General features: G+C 35.4%; 2 protein-coding genes across 3 annotated transcripts in view; both read right to left on the minus strand.

Annotated features, from left to right (window-relative positions):
* Nucleotides 1-23,432, minus strand: part of LOC134664380 (serine protease nudel) — a 389,278-nt gene that overhangs the window by 200,616 nt on the left and 165,230 nt on the right. The window lies entirely within an intron of this gene.
* The window catches only part of LOC134664383 (acetylcholinesterase-like), a 75,258-nt gene that overhangs the window by 51,386 nt on the left and 440 nt on the right, over nucleotides 1-23,432 (minus strand). The window lies entirely within an intron of this gene.

Genomic DNA, 23,432 nt, shown 5'->3' on the forward strand with positions numbered 1-23,432 from the left:
GCATAAAGCAGGCCACTGACGAGCCTTCCAAATGGATGCCGTTACAATGGATTCATCCAAATGGACGGCATCCTAATATTAAACATTGTACGTTTTGGACATTCACGGACCGATTTTGGATTGCAGCCACGCTATTTGGACTCGTCACTGGCCACCTTAACGTTATATTGGTCCACCAGAAAATTTGACTAGCTCGCTCTTGTAATTGATGGGAATATATCGACAGCGGAGGATTGGACAGGCTTGGGTAAAATGATTTTTAATAAAATATTAGTGTCTTTGATGCGCGTCGACTTTAAAAAAGCTAAATATTGTTTTAGTAGTGCAGTATTTTTGTATTTAACGATATATTATGTGAGTATTGAATATAAGATAAATCTTATAAATAATATGAACTAGATAATATTCATATTTGCTTAAGCAGATTCTAAGCCATTTAAATAAAAGCCATTTTAGATTATGTAGGTATACTTATTTTTTTACTAGAATGACTTGGGTATGTTACATAGCCGCCATGTATGTAAAGTTTTGTGTCATTTTATAATCTGTAACTGTATTTTGAACACTGTCCAGTGTCACAACTACAACTATTGAGTACCAAGTAGGTTTGAAAGTACTACTTTTTTTTGTAGGTATAGATTACTATTATTCTAACTATTACTATTATTCTGCAAATATATAGTGGTAGCTTTTAAGTAAAAATATAGTGTTTTTCAGTCTACAATCAAAATACTTATAATTACAGATAAACATGTCCTATTTTTAGAACTTTGCTTCAATTTGTGCACACACGCCGTGAAATCATTTCGAGGTTTGCGAAAATTCCAACATCGTTGTTTATGTTTACATTTAATTACACCGCAAATACTGTATTCATAGCGAAACGTTTGAAACATCCATTTAACACAGAACAATATGAAACACTTCCGTAAATAAAACTTTTCATCGCTCTGACGTCATTACTCTGCATAATACGGGAGATGCAAATAGGTAGTCTATTTATGGGCGGCCTATCTTTATACGACCTACTTTCAATGGCCCTATAAAATTAAATTCATTATTTTTCTAAAATTAGTCTGGAGGATCCGACGGAAGAGCAGCGGATTGGCAAGACGTGGGCGTAAGCGAATTTATTTAACCCTGATTGAGACGAGAAAAATCATCTAAATATATTATTATTACTATTTTGTCAAGTATGATTATTACAATTCTATCAAGTATTTTATGTGCACATATCACGAACCTTCTATGATGTGATCAAAAACCGTAATTTGCGGCAGCCTAAAGCCAGCTTAAAAATAATCTTTTCGTCAGAAAAGAATAAACTTATCTATGAAGATGTTATTATAGTAAGTAGATTTCTATAATGTAGGTAAGGAATGTTATTTGATATCAATTCTAATATCAGTCGATACCTACCGTTTTATTCAAAATTTATTGTCAATTTCAAACAGTTCCTACCTATAATCAATGCCGCTATGGCGGTCATCACATACCAGGTCCTGAACACATAATAGAGCTTATAATATGTGTGTAGATAAAACACTCTTGTGATCATAAACCTGTACGGATATGATGGTCAGCCTTGTCTACGTGACAGCGTGATAAAACGGTGTCCGTCACTTTCTATCCCACGGTGTTAAAAAGGGACAATTATTTTATCACGTGGATAAAGATGGATAAAGCTATCCATAATACGCAGGCTGTTCTCGTATTTTAATATTATGTGTTGAAGTAGTCACATACACTACTATAATATTCTCCGCCCTAGTTTGCTATTTCCAGTTGATAACATACAAATTTTATGAGCACTCAATCTGAAAGCTGGAAACATCAGCTCAATTATATACGGATGTTCTGTCAAATTGAATAATTAAAACGAATCACGTGCAGAGTGACCGGCAAATACGAGCAGAAATATACTTATACCTACTTCAAAGTTTTAGCGACTTTGGGCCCGATTCGGATTTTGAAATAGACATCTATTACATATCTTTTATACATCACCAAGATACCATAACGATATGTTTAAGATCTAACCTGTCAAATTCGACATTTGCGCGATTCTGGAGATGCTCTTGAACGATTTCCACAGGATATGACTTAGAGATCCAATTCACATCTAATAGATATCTTGCTCTAACTATCTAACGTAAAAGTGACATTGGTTGCCCGAATTGCGTTGCAAAAGAGAACTAGTTGATATCTTTTTACCATTTTGCCAAGGGAAAATAGAAACAGGGTCGGAGGGCGCGAGGCCGCAATGCCATTTATAAAATAAGGACTTTGTAAGTATATCTATTAATACCTAATTCTGTACAAGTTTTTATGCATCCAGTTTTATTCTACTATATTAAAACTGTAATATCTCGCTTATCTATTTGAGTTAGGAGGGTGTTAAAAATTTATAAGCATAGATGTCCAGCTTTCGGCAGTTCTCAATTAAAAAAAAAAATCCTCGAAATAATAAATAACACGAGGCAATATTTGAGACCCTGACTAAGAAACAGAGTAATTTCTTCAAATGTCAGCTCACATTTTCATAACAAAGTAACATACCTACGTATATTTTACAAATACATAATTCTACCTAAATCCATAGTGACAATCCAATTCTTGCCAGGAGGTGTATGTTTAAATACTTACATTATGATTACCCTACATGCGTAAAAGTTCATTAACATGCAAATATAAATTGAAATTTACAATCAAGGCTTTCGCGATTGTAAATCGACCAACCTTAAATTTTACGGCTTTCATAATAAACCCACATTAATAAACAACACAAAATGATACCGAGCGTTGAAAAGAAAATGTCGTTTCCCCCAAAAACACGTTAATTTGTTTTGCGTGCCCATTATTATTACAACGTAAACCAAGCCCGATGGCCGACTAGATTAGTACGGTAACAAATAGCTATGTAACTCGCCAGTGCTAAGCATCAAATTAGGCTTTTCAACTGTACGGACTATTTTTTGGTTCGAGTAATCAGCAAAACGCGGAGATTTTACTTGAAATTAGTTTGGTTGAATCATAAATATTTAAGTTGATCACAAAATAATCGAAAAATAAACTTCTTTTTAAGGTTTTGTACCAAAAAGGTGAAAATAAACCTATGGTACGCTGCGACTTTGCCCTTCCGTCTATCTGCCATATCGCTAGTAATACATAGTACAGTAGGTAGCTAATAGATACCTATTCTGTCGATTTGAAATATGTAGTTATGAACTAAGGCTGACCCCGATGCATTGAATGTTTTTCTTTCTATGGAAAATGCCCGATACGATGGGGGGATTCAAACCTACACAAAGAAAAATATATGCAGACATGAATAAAACATTGGACGCTAAAATAGAATCCTCACTCAGCATAATACCGCGGCAATCCGCTGGTTTTCAGTGTAGGTATTGATTTTTGTTGTTTATAGTTGATAATAGTTTATTTAAACCAACTTACACCGTTGAACCTAGAGGTTGGGAACCGTTTGCGAGATAGAGGCCTGGATCCCCGCTCCGGGTCATTCCTGGTGCAGAGGTTGTCCATCGCGATTCAGCGCGGTAATGCGGCAAGCGTTTTGGGCACCTTTGCGCCAGGAATGACGCGGGGTGGGATATTTGACTGACTGGTGACTGCTTTGTTGTTGACTTGTGTTTTTTTTTAAAGTTATGTAACTTGTAGAAATATGTTGTTTGTACTTACACTAACATAGTGGTATATAGCAAAGAAATGTCACTATAGGTACTAAAGAAAACGTTGCTAGAGCATTCCACGGGCTGTCCCGTACAAACGCATTTTATTTGCTGTGTTGCGACTTTTTTCTCGGCGTTTAAAGCAGGCGATTATTTTTCTGTGCATATTTTTGACCATATGTCATAGAAAAGGAAACTCTTATACCTTTAAATCTTCAGAAACTTCGCGTTTGTACGGGACAACGGTAGACAATTTCATGAAATGCTCCTGCTAAGCCCTCCAGTGTCGGAGCCTGGATCCAGTAATATTTGATGAAATAATTTGATTTGTTTGTTCCCTGACCCGTTTCTATACGCTTGTTACTTGTACCAGTAAAAGCCGTAGCGCATTTTGGTTATTAACTGATTATAGTAGGGCCTCAAGTTACGATTACACCCACCAAATTATTAGATTAATGACATATAATCTTACGATTAGTGCTCATTCCGCGAAGGTTATGCGGCTTGTAAACCGGCCTGTGTTTACTGCTACAGTAAATTATAGTAGCGTACAGTATAGGAATTTTATGATAAATTGACCTTTTTAGGGTTCCGTACCCAAAGGGTAAAACGGGACCCTATTACTAAGATTTCGCTGTCCGTCCGTCCGTCCGTCCGTCCGTCCGTCCGTCTGTCACCAGGCTGTATCTCACGAACCGTGATAGCTAGACAGTTGAAATTTTCACAAATGATGTATTTCTGTTGCCGCTATAACAACAAATACTAAAAACAGAATAAAATAAAGATTTAAATGGGGCTCCCATACAACAAACGTGATTTTTGACCAAACTTAAGCAACGTCGGGAGTGGTCAGTACTTGGATGGGTGACCGTTTTTTTTTTTTGCTTTTTTTGTTTTTTTTTTTTATTATGGTACGGAACCCTTCGTGCGCGAGTCCGACTCGCACTTACCCGGTTTTAATAATTTCTATTGCGTGAGGACCATTAATTGACCCGAATTTTAATACGTTTTGCGTTAATGTAACGTAGTGTTTGCGATGGCCTTGACTTATAACTGTTTTCCTAATGGTAGAAGTTAGAATGTTGTTGTTTTATTTTAATAAATATTATAGGACATTTTTACACAAATTGACCCCACGGTAAGCTCAAGAAGGCTTGTGTTGTGGGTACTCAGACAACGATATATATAATATATAAATACTTAAATACATAGAAAACAACCATGACTCAGAAATAAATATCTGTATCATAATACAAATAAATGCCCTAACCAGGATTCGAACCGGGGACCATCGGCTTCATAGGCAGGGTCCACCCACTAGGCCAGACCGGTCGTCAAACGCAGTGTTGTTTCTGACGCAGTGTTGAACTTAACTTCCTTGCCGACTTATTTATTGAAATTAATCATGTACAGGATATTAATACCTCCGGTTTATGCAGGTGAAAAAACTAGTCAAAATCAGCTTCACACTTGTACATTCAAATTTGTTGATCGTTCCTGCTATTATCAATTTAAAACAAAATCAGACTAACAATTTTGATAAATGCTTAATTGTTCAAGAGCACACAACGCCCCACTTTAGTCCCAAACCTATTATAACGAAGAAAACGTCGATATCGACCAGTGACATGATGTTTAGAGAGCAATTTGTGTAATAAGCGTGAAATATAAGGGTATCGTGTAAACAATTGGCCGGGGCTTTTTCGCGACGGTTTGATATCACATTACGGCTCACGCATATGTCCAACCATCACAAAACACACAATAGCAAAAGGTCAATATTGATCGCTCTCAGATTATTGGAGTCGGCACGAAGACTATACAGTGTGGAAAGATAAGTCGGACGAAGACCCTGGAGGGAAACTACCTTAAATCCTTAAGCTGGCTCATTTTACTTAAAGGAGACATTCCTTTATTTTTCTAAAACTCGCTTGCCTCGCCCGGGACTCGAACCGACTACAAATTCAAAAAAATAAAAATTCGCAATTTTATTCTACTAGTCGATACAGTTAATGTTAATGATAACATTTATCCAAGAAAGATTAGGTCTTACACTCGTCTGTCGTACAAAATATCCATAAAATCTAATATTTAGTAGGTACTCAAGATTTTTTTAGACAAGCTAAATTGAAGAAAAAAAGAAAAATACTATGAATGCAGTTTTGTTTCTTTTTTTAATAAAAGGAATGTCTCTTTAAAGTAAAATCAGCCAGCTTAAGGATTTAAGGTAGTTTCCCTCCAGGGCCCGACTTATCTTTCCACACGGTATACCATGCTCTCTTCATTTGGTCTACTTACATTTATGTATATGTACCAGTTAAAATACATAATCAGTGTTTTTTTGACGTCTTCAACATTAAATACGATTGAGATTATGCTTCATGTTAATTTTTAGAGCACCATACAAAACTTTGTTCACGGTGCTCTTATGGGATCACTTCGGACTTGTAACTTGTTATATAAACAAACTACATAAGTACATACCTATGTCATAATAATATGATTACGATAAGGTATATAATAACAAATGGGTAAGGGGATCCATGGGTAAGAACATTTCGGTACAAGACGCGGTCAAAGCGTTAAATTCACCCTGACTCGACTAGTTCTTACCTTCGTTTCAGACTTTTCCTATAGTTAAGACGAAACAGTAGCTGAGTTTTAAATATTTTAGGTGAATATACCCGTCTCGCTAACGGAAGCGGCACCTAAAAGTAGTGCGATAAGGACAAGGCGAAAAATCCTGCGTAAAAATCTCTAAAATCGAGGTTTCGTACTCCTCTGTTTCCTCCTCCAACACTTAACCAATCGTAACCAAATTTGGAAATCTAAATGATTATGAAATTATCTGTGTTGGACCGGTTTGCTTTTTTGGCTAATTGATATCAGTTTTGAATGCCGCGCCTCTCATTGCAGCTTAGTCAATTAGGCCATTTTGGCCATTTTTGAAGGGCGCTAGACCTTAAAAAACAAAAATATCAAAAAAATATATAATAAAATTGCATGAGACTTTTATTGCTGAAAAAAAGGACTTTTCAAAAACGTTGTCCAAATCATATTGTCATCTCCTACAGCACTGCTGCATGCATGGGCTCGAAACAAAATTGTCAGTACATTGGCAGAGCCCTATTGCTTTCCCTAGTAATAGCCCTTTTCACATATGTTGTAATCCTACCCGTCAATAAAAAAATAAAAAACATGATTTTTTTCCTTTCAGTACAAACGGTATTTCTTGTGTTTGGATTTAGTTATTGCAGAGTATTATCATATAAAATTAAATTACATTAGTATAAGCATTAAATATTAAGTAGTAATTTTTAAACAAAAACATTATTTTTGAACAAACGCGAGAACCTCAAAAATGGTCTCACTAGACGAAAACATCTGCATCGGGGCTCGTATATGCCCGCCTGCTGTAGTTTTCACCGGCCGGTGCAAATAAGCCGCCGCAGGGCGGCACACGGAGCCCATAAATCACACTTAATTCTCATTCTCACTGGCTGCCCCTCATCCGTGGGCTGAATGTTTATTTACTCATTACGCATCCCATCCAGAGATTTGCCTCTTTCTAACATTTTATCTGGGAATTTACGAAGTTAAAGCAATATGGCTTAAGTCAAGGCTTAAGTGGACTCTGTAGTAACGCAGCAAGAACCTCGTGAGGATTAAGAAGTAATAAAATGATGGAAAAGCCGAACCGAATAAATACCTAGTTTCCTTTAGGTTGGGACTAGTATATTTCATATATTTGTGACTATGCGGTATTGGGTACAGAGTGGATTTTTAATAAGAAGCGACACACGGAAACATTTCCCTACTATAACTTATTCAATACTATGTTTCAATATATATATTTTTTATATGGGTAACGCCTGCTACCTTTCCTTTAATACTAGTGTGCCAACTTTTTAACAAAAAAAGTAGCGTACGTGCACCTCTGGATAAAACCACGTGTCGATCACTATTCATCCACTCCACTTTACAAACTGAACGAAACTGAACAATTTCAATGTTTTAATACTCATTGTTATCAAGTATTGTAAAAAGATTTTAATACTTTAACGGTTTTGTATTACCAGATAAAGCTAAAATTAGTACATTGTATAAAAACAGCCTTATAAAAGAGCTTTTGTATTTTATTGTGCACAAAGTACAATTTGAAATAGGTAAAGAGTTGACCTTTGTTGTCGGTCTTGATAATAAATCTTAAAGGACACTTAGAGGTCACATTGATAGCACGATTGTAAATTTATCAGAAGACAAAGCAGTTTCACCTTTATTAGCTAGGTTATGCTAAGAATTACTGTTACAGACTATTGGAAATTTATTGACGTCTTATTTATAATGTAACAGATACTTCAAATAGTGATGTCCATGCTAAACCTTGTTGAAATATAAACTTTCAACATGCAAAGGTTACAACTTACAATGAACTTGTAAATGAACATGTGAATGAAAGCAATGAAATAAATGCACTTGTATTTGTATTTCTTTTTAAATGGGAAGTTTTTGCACAAAATCCCACAGTAAAACGAATAACCCAAAAAGCAATAAGAAATGATGTAGGTACTGAAAGCGGTAGGTACTTAAACATTATGTGAAAATTTCTAGTTTTCTTAAAGCTGGTTTTGAATACTTTTTTATTATTATCTTCAAAGTAGGTATCAAAATACACAATCGCTAACCAACTTAAAACAACTTTAGCCCAAAATAGACCTGCTTCTTTAACAATACTTAAGATTTTTCCAATTTGGCAAAAAATCAAGGTTATTTTTCAGTAAAAAGGTTCCTATCTTCTTCTTTATCAAGCAGGAGCTCCTAACAGAAGAGCAGTACTTAACTCGTAGCCACAGGCTGTAATTTCAAAATGTCAATATCATATATCATATTCATTTTGTAATGCATTGATACATTACACGTTAACGTTATTGTTATACAAAGATTTATAAACACCGGAAACATTAAATATTAAAAATCACTTTAAACTGCCGTATTCGAACTTCAAGATATTCACAAGAGACGACACGTACTAGATCCATTCTAGATACGTTACAGTTTAGATATCAACTAGTTCTCTTTTGCAGCGCAATTCGGGCAGCCAATGTCACTTTTACGTTAGGTAGAGTAAGATATCTATTAAGTAGAAGTGAATTGGATCTCTAAGTCATATCCTGTGGAAATCGTTCAAGAGTATCTCCAGAATCGCGCAAATGTGAAATTTGACAGGTAGGATCTTAAACATACCGTTATCCTATGCTGGTGATGTCTGAAAGATGTCTAATAGATGTCTATTTCAAAATCCGAATCGGGTCCAAAGTAAAATCGATGAAGCTAGGTAAATATGGCAACATGAATCACAGCATAACAAAACCGGCAAGCGTTTGATACGAATGAAATTTTCCTATTCAGTGACGATGTAAACGTGTTTTATCGTGGAAACCTATTTTCCGGTGGCGAATGACAGCTATATCGAGTTTTGTGTGGGAGTTACGTCAAGTGCCTTGAACTGAAAAGTGTAATAGTTATGATATCGTTTTTATAGCTAGTTATTGTATGGATTTTTAAAGGGGCACTGAGCTAGCTACAATATGCTACGACAAAATGGTCTTAGGAAACCTTACCTAAGTTTTTCAAAGTTCGAGAATCCCCTGTTTCCATTCAATAATTTACATAGGTAATTTAATGTATAACTATAAACCACAGCAATGCCCCTACGTTAGCCTTTTATAGATTTTTTGCTTATTTATTGTAAAAATCAGGAGCGAAATCAGACTTCTTAAAAAAATTGAATGCCCATAACTCTTATAATAATTAAAAAAAAATAGCTATCTATTAGTATCATGATTCGTTTATTAAGTGACCAATTTGATTATCAAGTACAGTCTATTTATCCAACAATGCTTGGTAATGCCACAATATGTCTGTCATTTCCTCTTGTATTTTCTAATTCAAGGTTATGAAATGTAAGTATGAAAATTACAGATATTACCGTAATAAAGCTGTATTGTGAAACATAATACAGGGAGGACTTTGGTGTCGGCGAAGACAGACAGCAATTACAACGTTTAATTTTACATTTTCCTGGGAACCATCCAGTTGCCATTGCCACTAAAGACTTCGTCACACAGGCGCGTTTTACAGGCGGGGCGTGAGCGGGGCTCGCCGCTTTTACATATAAAAAGCTCTGTGTGAGAAAACCTTAAAAGGAGGGTCGCTTGGATAGGTATAAACGAAGTCTCCCTCGACAGTATGATTTCTAGTGACATGCTAACAGTTGACATTTTCCTGAAAGCCTTAGACGGCTCGGAAGCTTCACTTAAGATGATTACTTCCAACAATAAATTCCAAAAACAAACCGACAATAGATTTACGACATGCAATATTATCCTCAAGAAATCATAATCATGTGACAAAGTGGCAAGGAAACTTTTAAACTTAAATAATACCATATTTTCATTTCTAAATTAAAACAATACTATCGTTAAATCAATTTATCATTTCAAGCTTTATGAAACCTCAAAACAGTAATTAACACGTCCCGTCCTCGCGTGCCGTGATCGAATAATATTTCTAACTGTCCCAACGGATGAATATGTCCGACCGTGAACGATAAAATTAACACATTATTTATTTGTAAAGCTCACTGTTAATACTACGTAACTCATTGAATTATTTTCCACTAGCGCCCCGCCCCGGCTTCGCACGCGTTACACAAAACCTTATCAAATTAACCTTCCTCAAGTATCACTCTACAGGGTAATTTTTGGACCATCAGCCATATTGTGCGAGGTGATTTAGGTAGGGCATACTGAACAACTTTTTCTATGGGACCGACTCCGAAATCACAAAAAATTTTTTGGCCATTTCATACATTTTGGTCGAGTGGATGTCGACGTTTTCTATGGGAAGGCCAATTTTTTTTTCCATAGAAAAAGTTGTTAATTATGACCTACCTAATTACATCGCCCAATATGGCTAATGGTCCAAAAATAACCCTGTATTGTGTTAAAACTGCTTGAAAATTCGTTCAGTAGTTTTTGTGTTTATCACGAACATACAAACACACACAATAGACCGACACGGCGGGAGACTGTTTTATAAGGTGTAGAGATTATTTGTGAACAGAAGTCCATATAATATTTTGTATTTTTGCAACAATGATATGAATAATATTGTAATATACCGTTTCATTTCAAATTTAGTTTTATTCTGTTGCTTTACTTACAGGTGTCGTTCTTACTGATAGTGTCTGGCCCACATATACTTACACTTATAATTAACTAATGATATAAAAATAATCAGAAAAATAACATTTATTTTCATATATCAATGCTCGACAGGTTGCTGGTGAAATGGCACTTTTACAAAAACGACTTCATCTCTCGTACTTATTAAAACTAATGAATACCGTACTACCCAAGTAGCATTGCAAGCTGTATATAAGCTGTATTAAAGTTTATTTGTATACTATAAGCTGTACAGTTAGGCTGTACAAAGGCTGTATAAGCGCTTATACAGCCCTTATAAGTAAAAAAAGGGCCCAAATTATACAGCCTTTGGCGTTATTAGAGCTGTAGAGTAGCTGTATAAGCAATACATAAGCTGCATAATAGCTGCATTACAGCTATATTTCGGTGTAACAGGAAACCTTAACACTACAGATAATCTCTTATAAGTACGATATAAGAATATAAGTTTTAAATGAGTTATAAGAAAGAATTACGAGAGAATAATAATCATTTAAGAAACTAAAATGTCTTAATCTTGTTCATTCGTAATATAGTAATGGCGACAATAAAGTGTTATAGTGGATGGTAAAAGTAAAAGTAAATATTATACAGGACTTGAATGGAATATTACCATTATTAGTAAGTGCGGATTATTATTTATTGTGAACCTGTGTATCTTTTCTGGCAAAATATTTACGCGCCTACAAAATAACAAAGAGAAACCATAAGGAAAATATCAAAAATCGGTAAAGTTACTGTTTGTTTTTAAGGTTAGAGTATCAAGAATATTTATAAATATTAATTCTAAGGCTAAACAATTTATTTTAGCTGGTAATCATAACACGGGGCGTTAGTCTGGTAAATATTTGCAAGTATTTCTTTAATTATATTTTCAAATACGTTTTTTTTTATTGTAAAATGGCGACAATTTTTAAACAGCCTACAGGATAGTTGGAGAGCATTATAATCTTAGTAGCTGTGCTGTGTAATAAATGGAGTGTCTTTTACAGCTTTTGTAATTAAAACAGCTTTATAATAGAATATTTGTATTCGTTTGGCTGTATTTCGGTTCTCCGTACATAAGTTATAATTCTCTTTAGAGATCCGTATAACAAATAAAAAACCTGTACTGTAACTGTCATATATTCCTTTAGTTTTATAATACACTTATTTTCAGAAATCATTACACTACTATACTTATACGAGTGTAAAATTACGCCAAAAGATTGTTATAAGCGACTCTATCAGTAATACAGAAAAAAGCTGTACTATAGCTGCCATTTATTCATTTGGTTTTATAATACCCTTACAGACAGAAGTTATACAACTACTATTCTTATAGGAGAGTAAGATTACGCCATAAGAAATAGTTTTAAAACGGGGTTGACAGATACATTTGTAGAGCTACAAGTGCCAAGTGATACTACAATACAGCCTGTATACAGCTTTTACGATAAAATTAGTTTGTAGTGTTTCACAACACTTAATGTTTTAAAACGGAGTTGACAGATACTTTTGTATAGCTAAAAGTGCTAAGTGTTACTACAATACAGCCTGTATACAGCTTTTACGATAGAATTAGCTTGTAGTCTCTCACAACACTTTTAGTTTTATAGTAGATTTTTTATATTCTGATAAAGCACCCCATGCTTCCGCAGAATCCTTTATAATGATTTTATACAGCTTGAGCTGTATAATGTCTGTAAAGTACCTTTTATACAGCTTAAATCTTTTCTGACACTCTTATACGTCCCTTAAATCACTCTAAGTTCTTAATTGGCTGCTATATTGATGTTGCCGACACTTCCATGCTACTTGGGTAGTAACCATTTATATGTTTCCAAGCCCAATCACAAGCTTATTTGTATTCCGTAAACACACCGAGCACACAGCGAATACTGATCTACGTAAAAACAACTTTTATATCCGACAAATCCACCTTCCAACTCAAATTGATATTTCAAAGTCCATTTGACAACATATGTACATGCAAAAGGAAAAATTCGCGAAGGATCTTCGTTAACTTTCCTCAATAGAAATCCACAGGGAATCGTAAAAGAATGAAGGCACTTTAAATACCTCCTTTACTTTAATACCTTTAAATACTTTAGGTTGATACCTGAATAAATAACGTTTTTAGGGTTCCGTACCTCAAAAGGAAAAAGCCTTATAGGATCACTCGTGCGTCTGTCTGCCTGTCACAACCCATTTTCTCCAAAAGTACTGGAGCAATTAAGTTGAAATTTGGTACATATAAATAAATTTGTGACCCAAAGACGGACATCTTACATAAACAAATGAATTTTAAAGATGGAGGCCACTATTGGGGGGTAAATGACAAAAACTAAAAAATAATGTTTTTAAACTATATCGTGTTACGTATCAAATGAAAGAGCTCATTTTGAGAGTCTCAAATATATATTTATTTGTAGTTTTAAAATAAATAGTTTAGAAGTTATTTAAGAAAATAGCCAAAAAATCACAATTCTCCACTTGATCTTCGAAACTACTGTCTCTAAAATTTTGAAAAAATATACAAAATAGTTCTTTACCTATTAGATGACAGGCAAACCTATTAGAAATATGCAGTTGAGCGTGAGTCGGACTAATTACTTAGTTTTTGATCCGACCCCTGCGGGTGTTTTAAAGGCAATTTACTCGCGCTTCACATATAAAAAATACATTGTTAAAAATTGGGTAATGTACGGAACCCTTGGAACGCGTTTCCGATTCGCACTTGGCCGGTTTTTTATATCCGCATCTTCTTCATGCCACTAGTCGCGGGTACATATGAATTGGCCTGAAGGTCGATTCATTAAAGATAATTTGATCTGTTTGCATTAGACTGCAATCGTATTACACATACCTACTTAATGCAACCTAGTCGTGTTTTGATAAAACTATAACTACATTCAGGACAACGCCATTCCGACTACGAGAGTTAACTTAAGGTCACTTGGACCATCCCACTAACCCGGGATTAAGCGGTTAAACCATTAACCCCATTAACCCAATGTCTAATTGTATTGGTAACCAAGGTAGCTCTAGGTTTCACCGGTTAACTCCGGGTTACTGAATGGTGCAAGTGGTCCTTATCCTGTTTCCGCGTAAATCGGTAAGTGTATGAATAAAAACAATAGGTATCGCCATATTTTCATAATGTTGTGTAAATACAACCCACGAGTGATAGAAATTAGATTTGGATTATACCAAAGCAGCAGAATTCAATAAATGTTAAAGGTATCGTCTAAAAAGTGGACCCTTTCTTCATGGCTCCTCTACACGATGGTACAGCGCAGGCCACTCCAAGGGACGCATTTATGCGTTAGAGGGAGCAAGTGACATTGCTATCTGATTCTACCGCATGGCTGCGTCCCTTGGAGTGGCCGGCGTTGGCCCATCGTGTAGAGGAGCCATTACAGCCGCAAGCCCGCAACCGGGCGGCCCTTAGTCTTAATCGATTTCCCATCTCTCCACGCCTTTTGTAACTTTTGTAAGAGTAATGTTAGGCGATGTCTAGACCAACAGAAACTAGTAAAAGAAGGACCTAAACTATACTTATCTTGCTTCGACGTTTTGACAAGGCAACTTATTTATTATATTATTCATTTAATATTTAATTTAAGAGCAATTTTAAATTACTTTTAGGCACAGACACTTATGTCAGCCACATTCAAAATTTATCAATAAAACGAAACTCCAAGAAATTGTAGTATAATAAATATTAGTTATGGGTATTTGTAAAATACTGTATCTACCTACATTGACACCTATAGTATAGTTCGTTTTTTTAGCATTAGAAATAAGGTAAACAATCTTGATGTGTCTTTTAATTGAAATACACATTTTGAAAATAAGTTACGGCAAATATGTAACAATTATGAAACTAATACGATCATTCATATTCTTCTGCTTTTATAAGTAATAGTTTTTGATTTTTAAAAAGCGTTTTTCAATTAAAAGACATGTCAAGCAGTGGCGGATTTCCCATAAGGCACAGTAGGCCCGGGCCTAGGGCGGCGAGATATTAGGGGCGGCAAATTGTGACAAAAAATTCGCTGATGATAACAAAAAATAACTCAAAATTAGGCCAGGCAACGTATTCTCAAAAAAATGTACCTATAGAGGGAAATGCTTGAAACACCATTCTTCGTACCTAACTTAGGCTCACATATCTCAGCCAAATAAAAGAAAAAGTTTCTGTCGTGTTGTACGAGGGAGTTAAAAGGCTGGCCCAGCAAAAAGAAGAGTGGCGATTACTCCACCGACAAAAGCATAGCTCTTAAATACTGATGATGATGATGACTTATACTAACTTTATTTGGACTATCTATGAGGTGAACATATCAAAAGTCCCCGGCCGTAGCCCTTGAGCCGGGGGAAGAGAGAGGTTTGAAGGTTACATTTTTCCGTTTTTCGCTTATATCTCAGAAACGACGTGTTCTAACGATCATTATACAAAATGAAAGATGTTTAAATTTGCTACAAGTTACAATTTTTACGATATTTTGAGGGCCCTCCACACTTGAACGCGAATCGCGGCGCGAAGCCGCGAATGCTGGCGTCGATTTCGCAGATTGTTGATACTTAGTTTATAGGGTTCCGTACTCTTCAAAAGAAAAATAAACGGAATCCTTATAGGATCATTCGTGCGTCTGGCTGTCCGTCTGTCACAGCCTATTTTCTTCGAAACTGTTGGACCAATTAAGTTGAAATTTGGCACACATACGTAAGTTTGTGACCCAAAGATGGACGTGTAACGTAAATAAAGGATTTTTAAATATGGATGCTATTTTTGAGTGGGTAAATGAGAAAATTTAAAAATAAAGTTTTTCAAACTATATCGTGTTACATATCAAATAAATAGTTTAGCAGTTATTCAAGAAAATAGGAAAAAAATGTTTTTCTTATGTGTTTAGATTTTTTTAAATGTTTTTGTAGGTACATAAAAAGTCAATGTTATTGGTAAAACTGTCACTTAAAATGAATAAGTATTTGCTAATTTTTTTCGTAAAACCTTTGTTCCTATGATCATGTCACAAGGACGTATAGTTTCTGAGATATAATAAGCGAAAAACCGAAAAATGTGACCTTCAAACCAAACCCCCCTACCCCCGCTCAAGGGGACTTTTGATATGTTCACCTCCTAACGAGTCCAAAAAAGTTACTAATTGTAAGTTAAAAATGTGTCCCAAGCATTTCCCTCTATACCTTTTCGTTGCCTGATCTGAATGTAGTCAATATGATGGGTGCTGATGCTGAGTAAGAGGCGGCTACAAGGCTTGGGGCCTAGGGCGGCAAAGACTGCAAATCCGCCACTGATGTCAAGATCGCTTACCTTCTTGCAAGTTCTTTCTAATGCTAAAAAAAACATATACTATATACATATAATAAATAAAGCAGTGTTGAACTAACTCGCGTGATTTACAACATGGTGGCACTCGCAGCGCGATTATTTAACGTAACTTTAAGAGATCTTAACACAATAATCATAGACTCTTAAAATATTGCACTAAACATTAAACAAAGGTTTTATTTAAAAGCACTGAGAGGACTTAATTTTTATATTGGAATAAACTCTCTACCTCGTTGGTAGAATAAACCAGCTGCTATCAAAATATATTTGCTACAAAACAAGTTACAAAGAAACTCAATGCATAAAGAATAATAAATTCAACTACCCCAAAATATGATAAGAGGATTTAAAAACAAAGTAGCTAAGTACTAAGTAACACCAAGAATAACAAAGTGGTTGCTTCCCCAACTCCACTCACAGTGAGTACCATCACGTGTGACTTAGATACACACATTTACGACATTTATAGTCTTACATGGGGTGTGGTTCTTGCTTAAAAGGCACTTGGCAAATATCACTTAGGGGAAACGTGCCTTAGGAGTGAGGAGGAGTGAACTGTAGATACATTCGTGAAAATATTGTTGGTGACTTACTGTTTAGCAATTGGCTGTGCTTATTTATATTTTCTTGTCACCAAATAATGCAAAGCAGGTAAAAGTAAATAATAAAGAGCAAAATATACTAGGGTTTAGGTTGATTTATGCAGGTAATAAGTGTCATGTTTAGCCATATATTGATAAGTTATAAAATAATTTCGCTAGAAAAAATCTCTAGCAACAAAAACCACAAATTATCGTGTGTTATGTGAGGTGTGAAATAAAGAGTATTGTATTGTATTATCCTCGATCTAAGTAAAATCCAACCCAATTCCATTGCCGGGTATCGAAAAACGCAGTAGAAAAAATCCAGATAGTCTGACGCTCTGGTTAAGATCACATGCAGTCGATAGATGGGAGTGGCGCATGACTGGTCGTTGTGGAGATCCTTGGGGGAGGCCTATGTCCAGCAGTGCACGTCTTTCGGCTGATATGATGATGATAATTAAGAAAAATCTATGAAGTTGGTAGGTGCATTTTTCATAAATTGTAAGGTGGTAAAAATAAACTTTTCGCCTTCAAACCAATTTCAAATATTAAAATTTGCAAATGTACCTATATAATCGTACGGTGTTTGATATGATTGCCACATATATTATGTAGATAGTAGTCGAGTCATGGGTCGCTAAAGGTCACCCGAAGCCCTTGGAGCTAAGTGCAGATAATCTGGGTGGGGTGGAAATGCTGAAATCACAATAAATTTTACCGTAGATACTTATACGAAGGGGAGCTGGCTACATTCTGCCGCTTGTTAAATCCTCCAGATTTCCCATTAAATTAACTAGTTTGTTTACACGTAGGGCGCCAAACAACGCTACAATAGTAATTACGAATTACTCTGAATAAATGCTCCAGTAGTATTTCGTTAGTATTTGAATGAAAAAAAGAAAAAATAAAGACTTCAAACATATCAGTTGGTAACGCATATACTTAAGTAGGATAATATTTTATTTTGTCAATTTTTAAGTCGATTCATTTTTTGTAAAAAAATAACTGGGTGTTGAACGTATGACGTTCGCTTTTTAATTCAGCTAATATTATCTAACGTGCCCTCGTAATAAGGTTTCACAAGGATTTCTGCAAACTTAAGAAACTAAATAATTATAAATAGTATAGTGTCAACATGAAAATATATTAAAAATACCTACCTAATACTAATACGCCAGCTGACGGATCTCATTTTCTACTATGCTTGGAATAATCAGGTATCTTTTAATTAAATCTTATAGACTTTAAAAAATATTGCGCGGAATAAAATCTTACGTTTAAATCCTAAGAGCTTACTCAGACGAGTAAATCTATAGGACTATACTTACAGATACGCCGAAGGAATCTCAATGGCCCTTAAGAGGAAAGAGCTCATTTCCATACTAAACGTAGTCCCCATATTCCTTTCTGGATATTAACAATTAAGAAAATATATGTGGTTGTTACCAACCCCAATTAACCATTAGCTTTTCAATATTGGAGCTTAGCTATATATCAAATTTTATAAGAAATATGTTCCATAATGTCAAAACCCATAGAGAAAAAAGAGGTCTATGTTTGTGTGATAGCGGTTTTCTCGTCTACGTCAGCAATACGGGTTTTAGAGCTCACCGTGGTGTTTCTTAAGTATATGTCGCTAAATTTAATGGACCATTGAGTTTCAACTCCAAACAATTAATAATAAAATATTGTTGTTCGGTAACTCCGCCCATTAATAGTTAATGTACTGTCAAGAGCTGCTTAGCAAGCGGAACAATATTTAGGGCCGATCGCAACTTTAATTGGGTCAGTGGATTGATTCGGCTTCCCGCGGTAACTACCGGTAAATTATTCAAAACTTGGTCGTATTCCTCAGAGACGATATCAATTTGTGAAGTATAGGTACTTGTTAGGTGTCTATAGTACACACCACAATTAATTTTAGGGCCACGTTCACACAGTCGCATGTGGAGAATGGAAAACTACTAGAACGCGTTGTACTTATTGTCGGATATCTGTTTGCTGTAAGCGAATCCTGCTTTAGACCTATTTTGGCCCTACATGCTGGGACTTGTATAGACTTACAACTTCGTTGATCTTGTTTTCTTCTTCTTCGAGCTACTTTTCTTGGGTATACTTCGATATCTGCTCTCACGTAGCTTGCACTTCTACCTTGCACGTCGAGGTCTGAAATCTCTTCTTAAAGCTGTCTAAAGCAACATGAGTTCGCTCATATTGGAGCATTCTGCTTATAACTGCTGATCTTTCTATTCCATTTGACGTTAAGTTTAGTCTTGTTTTTAGTGTTGATGTGAAACGAAACATAACACCAATGCGGAAAATGTTATTCGTAGTTAAGTAGGTTACGGCACTAACATATCATTTCCACAAATCCTTGAAATTACAGCATGTTAAAACTATTAAACATAATTTACAAACAGTACAAGAGCTGGTTTCCATTCCGTTCACTCAAACGCATTCCCCTGAAACACAAGCTTATTCTGAATACGTATTGTGTGCTCTACGCTTGACAGGCTTAAGCGACCCTTCAACTCAGAAGGACCACTATAACTATGGCCTTGTGATTCGTAACAGCTCCCTTTAACTGGGTATCCCACTAAATACTACTGAGGTGTTTATTGGTAATCGGAATAGTCCTGTGCGGTTGAACACGACAGAACAGGGACTTATTGCGCGATGATGCATTTCTGTCACCGAGCGAATCCAGTCACATGACGTGATGCGATGGTGAGTAAGGATGGAATAACTTACATCGATAAGCTATCGATGCGATATTTAATATTAATGCTAAAATTTTCGAATTCACCCCAATGATAATATTCTGTACAAGTACCTACCCAAGCTATTTAGATATTTGAATGTAATAAGTTTCTACAATGCAAAACCACTATGGTAAAATCAGTTTAGTGAGTTACCTATTCTGCTCTTCAAAAAAGTGCATTATACTACTATTACGTCGACGCTTTTCTAGTTACAAAGATGGTTCTATTGAAGACAGCGATTCTTCCATTTTTAATCGTAAATACCATAAACTTCTATAATACCCGTATCTCGAAACTGAAATAAAGATAAACTTTGAAATTGTATATAAATGTTTTGTTAGAACACATGTAAATGATGCATTAATCTATTTACGTGTATTAGGAACAGTCATTGCAAACGTTCGAAATTATGTTTCTATGATAAGGAAGTAAGTTATTAGGTACTTAAGGGGATTGCCGGTAGGCACTCAACGAAAAGATATTTCGAGACTCAATCCATAAAAAGGGTAGAATTAAGTTCAGTGAATGACGCATTGTCACTCAAATTTATTTTATCTTTGGTGTGGGCAAAAGGTAAATGGATGACAAAGTAGGTAATGATAATATACTCGTACCTACCCTACTATCATTAGTAAAAAAAAGTTTGTCATTGATAGACAAGAAAATGATCTAGTTACTATAGCTTTCAGTTAAATTTGATACCTGAAACGCTATTCAGTGTAATTGTTTGTGATCTGTGATATAAATTTTATTCGTTTTTCTACTTACTTAATGTGCGTAGGTATCTATGTATTTTAGTCTTAAGGAATACCTCGTATTGATAAATTTATCCTAAACATTTATACCATTACCTACTTCATTATCGTACTTACACACAATACAACATACATCCTAAAATCTTTATTGTAATTTGAGCTTTGTTGTTATGGACTTCGTTTTGTTTAGCTGTTTTAGTTATTTTGTAAATTTTGCTTTTATTACAATCATATGATTCTGATTCTTGTGATTAACAAGAGTTAGAAATAGCTTGCCCTTAATAAAATACACCCACTAACTTATATCTCTAAAACCTAACCGACATCGACAATCATTAAATATCAACACCACTCGCATCCTATTCGGGTGGATCTGCCGGCCTAGCCAAGGTTACAATCGCTATCGCTTCGACAACGAAAAGCATTATGTCTCTCTATCACTCTTCCATATTAGCGCGACAGTGACAGTTGCGTTTCGATCGCTACGGAGCGTAAGCGATTGACATCTTGGCTACGCGGCCTGAAATGAAAAGGGACGCATGTTCCTGACAGGAGGCATTTACAACGTTACCTACCTAAACCTGTAGATACACATTCGCAGCGAGTTTTCTAAATCAACATTCGTCAAAACGATTCTAATTTTAGAAGCTGAAATTCGTAAACCTTTTTATCGATATCGACACAATTGTCGATGAAATTTCCTTACGTAAGTAGCTGGCAATAACCTGATATCTCGCCAAAACCACGTGCAATGCACTTAAATGACTTGCGTTGTGTGCTTAAAGTTCAAAATAGCATGAGAATCGCATGAATTCCCTAAAACATAATTGAACCTGATGTAGGTAACCTATTATAACAAAACCTGTTTTGCTTTTAAAGACACGAGGAACAGCTTTTTGGGGTCTCCAAGTATTTCGCGGAAGATATAATAAATTGTGATGAGATTTCAACGTGGATGTAAAAAAGGCGTTAATATTTATTATTACTCCGTATACAATGTTATGTATCTAACTCCTTACATAATACCTACTAATCTACCTCACCTACTAAGATAATGATATGATTACTTCGCCCATTATAAAACACTTATTTTAAGTAGAATAACTAAGCAATCTCTTTTAATTATTTGGATTGTAAAGATTTTTTTTAAACTACAACAATTTCGGTCTCAATTTGCCACGGATTTGAGATGCCTCTCATGGGCTATAATTTAAACTTTTTTTTTAATTTTTGACGTTTATACATAATGTGCTCATTATAGCATCTGGTGTCGTAATGTAGCACCAGATGTACTTTAAGTATTTAAAAATTGGCATGCGTATTATTACAAAATATTATATATTATAACTAAAAAAACACGCAATTATGGCTGTTCATTTCACAACCTCGCAACATCAGGGATCTGACCGCAGAAACGCCAGAACTTGACACCCACTCCTCCTAGTCAAAAGTCCTCCTCGGTGAAGGTCGCAAGACGTTCAGTCGGAACGCTCACAAAATAATTAAAACTCGCATTGTGTTGAGATGCCACTTCGCGACCCTCAGGACTAATCCCGACATGATGGCCTACCGCGAACCACGTTCGACGTGTTGCGTCCCTATCACATTTACGTACGAATGTACAAGTTCGACAGAGAGGCAGCACGTCGAACATGCTTAGCGGTAAGGCCTCTGACTCGTACTTCACGATCTCCTCGATTTTCGTAAGGTAAACAGGGCACATACAGAAGCGTCGTCGGTGTTGCAGAACGCAGCAAATGGTTGGATCCAGTCAGTGTGGTACCGGACTGATTCTGATGAGCTAGCTTCTTTCTCTTCTCCACCTTTTTGAAACCATCTCTGTCGTATCCCGATTCCCTTGGAGTCGGTTGTACTTAATTGATCTTTGTGAACTGGTTCACGAAGGCTCGGCACCCGCTTCTTAGACTGTATCCAAGATAGGTACCAATAACTTCAGTTTAATTGTTAAACTATAACCCAATCTGTCAGGTTTTGTACTAAAATAACGGTTGGGTTGAGCAGATAGTGTAGAAAGTTGCGAAAACGAACAGCCCGAGATTAGCAATGTACAAATTGCAGAAATTGCAGAAATGTTCTCGGAAATTTCAGAGAAATTACATGAAATAAACTTAGAAAGTTCTCTGTGAGAATGTTCCCATGAGAACTTTAACGTTTTGTGTAATATATAATATTACACGCCACATAACAGTAAAGCGGGCAGGCGAAATATATAAAATGGCATGTGTCTACGTCGGTCTTGGGACGATTAGATTGTTTATTAAATTTAAATTCCAGAGAATATTCTTCATAGAAGTTTCGCAACTTAAGAAACTTCTCCTCGGTGCATTGCTGCCCGAGATATAAATACAGTTTCAGAAAACATCGAGTATTATCGTGAAGTGCATCCCTATTTTGTGCAGCTGTGAAGCTCGACTGCCCTCTGCTCGTATGATTTAATTGAATTATTTGAATGGATCCGACGCTTCCGCCGTTACACCGCTCTGAGCTCCAGCGACTGCCGGAAATGCCAATTGCCACTTCAAAATATGTACTTATATATTTTCACTTTTCTAAAATATCTAATACTTAAATGGAACGAATAACGGAGACGCTAAAGCATATTGTGAAATCAATTTAAAGAATTGCTCATCAATGATTAGGGATTTCCCAAACAATGTTTTAAAAAGATGTTTCGAAGAAAGTAATCAATCCAAAAATGTTATTATATCAAATCACATTATTTTTGATAGAATAAAATTAGGTATTTAACAATAATAATACCTAAGTATATTATATATACCCGTATTTCAAGGATAGATTAAAACTCAAAAACACAATAAAATCTTCTAAACACATCAAATAGGTATTTAGATTGGTATTAAATTTAAATATTTTTTCAAAATTGGGTCCCTTTGACAAGTGCTTATCTAAAAAAGAGACACACATTCCCGATATGAATTGCAAATAAAGATAACTAGCTACTTAAGTCATTTTATCCTGTTTTTTTTTAATTGCATTGATAACGATACACTGTAAAAGTGTTGTTATAAGTAAAAC

This window comes from Cydia fagiglandana, chromosome 5 (assembly GCF_963556715.1).
Source record: "Cydia fagiglandana chromosome 5, ilCydFagi1.1, whole genome shotgun sequence".
Taxonomy (NCBI): Eukaryota; Metazoa; Arthropoda; class Insecta; order Lepidoptera; family Tortricidae; genus Cydia; species Cydia fagiglandana.